This window comes from Rutidosis leptorrhynchoides, chromosome 5, assembly GCF_046630445.1.
Source record: "Rutidosis leptorrhynchoides isolate AG116_Rl617_1_P2 chromosome 5, CSIRO_AGI_Rlap_v1, whole genome shotgun sequence".
Lineage (NCBI taxonomy): Eukaryota > Viridiplantae > Streptophyta > Magnoliopsida > Asterales > Asteraceae > Rutidosis > Rutidosis leptorrhynchoides.
In genome coordinates, this window is record NC_092337.1 from 304,720,057 (window position 1) to 304,722,272 (window position 2,216).

Genomic DNA, 2,216 nt, shown 5'->3' on the forward strand with positions numbered 1-2,216 from the left:
TGACAAGTTTGTCATTGTTTTCATTGATGACATACTTATTTACTCAAAGAATGACCAAGAACACGGTGAACATTTGAGAAAGGTGTTAGAAGTATTGAGGAAGGAAGAATTGTACGCTAAGTTTTCAAAGTGTGCATTTTGGTTGGAAGAAGTTCAATTCCTCGGTCACATAGTGAACAAAGAAGGTATTAAGGTGGATCCGGCAAAGATAGAAACTGTTGAAAAGTGAGAAACCCCGAAAACTCCGAAACACATACGCCAGTTTTTAGGACTAGCTGGTTACTACAGAAGGTTCATCCAAGACTTTTCCAGAATAGCAAAACCCTTGACTGCATTAACGCATAAAGGGAAGAAATTTGAATGGAATGATGAACAAGAGAAAGCGTTTCAGTTATTGAAGAAAAAGCTAACTACGGCACCTATATTGTCATTGCCTGAAGGGAATGATGATTTTGTGATTTATTGTGATGCATCAAAGCAAGGTCTCGGTTGTGTATTAATGCAACGAACGAAGGTGATTGCTTATGCGTCTAGACAATTGAAGATTCACGAACAAAATTATACGACGCATGATTTGGAATTAGGCGCGGTTGTTTTTGCATTAAAGACTTGGAGGCACTACTTATATGGGGTCAAAAGTATTATATATACCGACCACAAAAGTCTTCAACACATATTTAATCAGAAACAACTGAATATGAGGCAGCGTAGGTGGATTGAATTATTGAATGATTACGATTTTGAGATTCGTTACCACCCGGGAAAGGCAAATGTGGTAGCCGATGCCTTGAGCAGGAAGGATAGAGAACCCATTCGAGTAAAATCTATGAATATAATGATTCATAATAACATTACTACTCAAATAAAGGAGGCGCAACAAGGAGTTTTAAAAGAGGGAAATTTAAAGGATGAAATACCCAAAGGATCGGAGAAGCATCTTAATATTCGGGAAGACGGAACCCGGTATAGGGCTGAAAGGATTTGGGTACCAAAATTTGGAGATATGAGAGAAATGGTACTTAGAGAAGCTCATAAAACCAGATACTCAATACATCCTGGAACGGGGAAGATGTACAAGGATCTCAAGAAACATTTTTGGTGGCCGGGTATGAAAGCCGATGTTTCTAAATACGTAGGAGAATGTTTGACGTGTTCTAAGGTCAAAGCTGAGCATCAGAAACCATCAGGTCTACTTCAACAACCCGAAATCCCGGAATAGAAATGGGAAAACATTACCATGGATTTCATCACTAAATTGCCAAGGACTGCAAGTGGTTTTGATACTATTTGGGTAATAGTTGATCGTCTCACCAAATCAGCACACTTCCTACCAATAAGAGAAGATGACAAGATGGAGAAGTTAGCACGACTGTATTTGAAGGAAGTCGTCTCCAGACATGGAATACCAATCTCTATTATCTCTGATAGGGATGGCAGATTTATTTCAAGATTCTGGCAGACATTACAGCAAGCATTAGGAACTCGTCTAGACATGAGTACTTCCTATCATCCACAAACTGATGGGCAGAGCGAAAGGACGATACAAACGCTTGAAGACATGCTACGAGCATGTGTTATTGATTTTGGAAACAGTTGGGATCGACATCTACCGTTAGCAGAATTTTCCTACAACAACAGCTACCATTCAAGCATTGAGATGGCGCCGTTTGAAGCACTTTATGGTAGAAAGTGCAGGTCTCCGATTTGTTGGAGTGAAGTGGGGGATAGACAGATTACGGGTCCGGAGATTATACAAGAAACTACCGAGAAGATCATCCAAATTCAACAACGGTTGAAAACCGCCCAAAGTCGACAAAAGAGCTACGCTGACATTAAAAGAAAAGATATAGAATTTGAAATTGGAGAGATGGTCATGCTTAAAGTTGCACCTTGGAAAGGCGTTGTTCGATTTGGTAAACGAGGGAAATTAAATCCAAGGTATATTGGACCATTCAAGATTATTGATCGTGTCGGACCAGTAGCTTACCGACTAGAGTTACCTCAACAACTCGCGGCTGTACATAACACTTTCCACGTCTCGAATTTAAAGAAATGTTTTGCTAAAGAAGATCTCACTATTCCGTTATATGAAATCCAAATCAACGAAAAACTTCAATTCATCGAAGAACCCGTCGAAATAATGGATCATGAGGTTAAAGACTTAAGCAAAACAAGATACCAATTGTTAAGGTTCGATGGAATGCTCGTAGAGGACC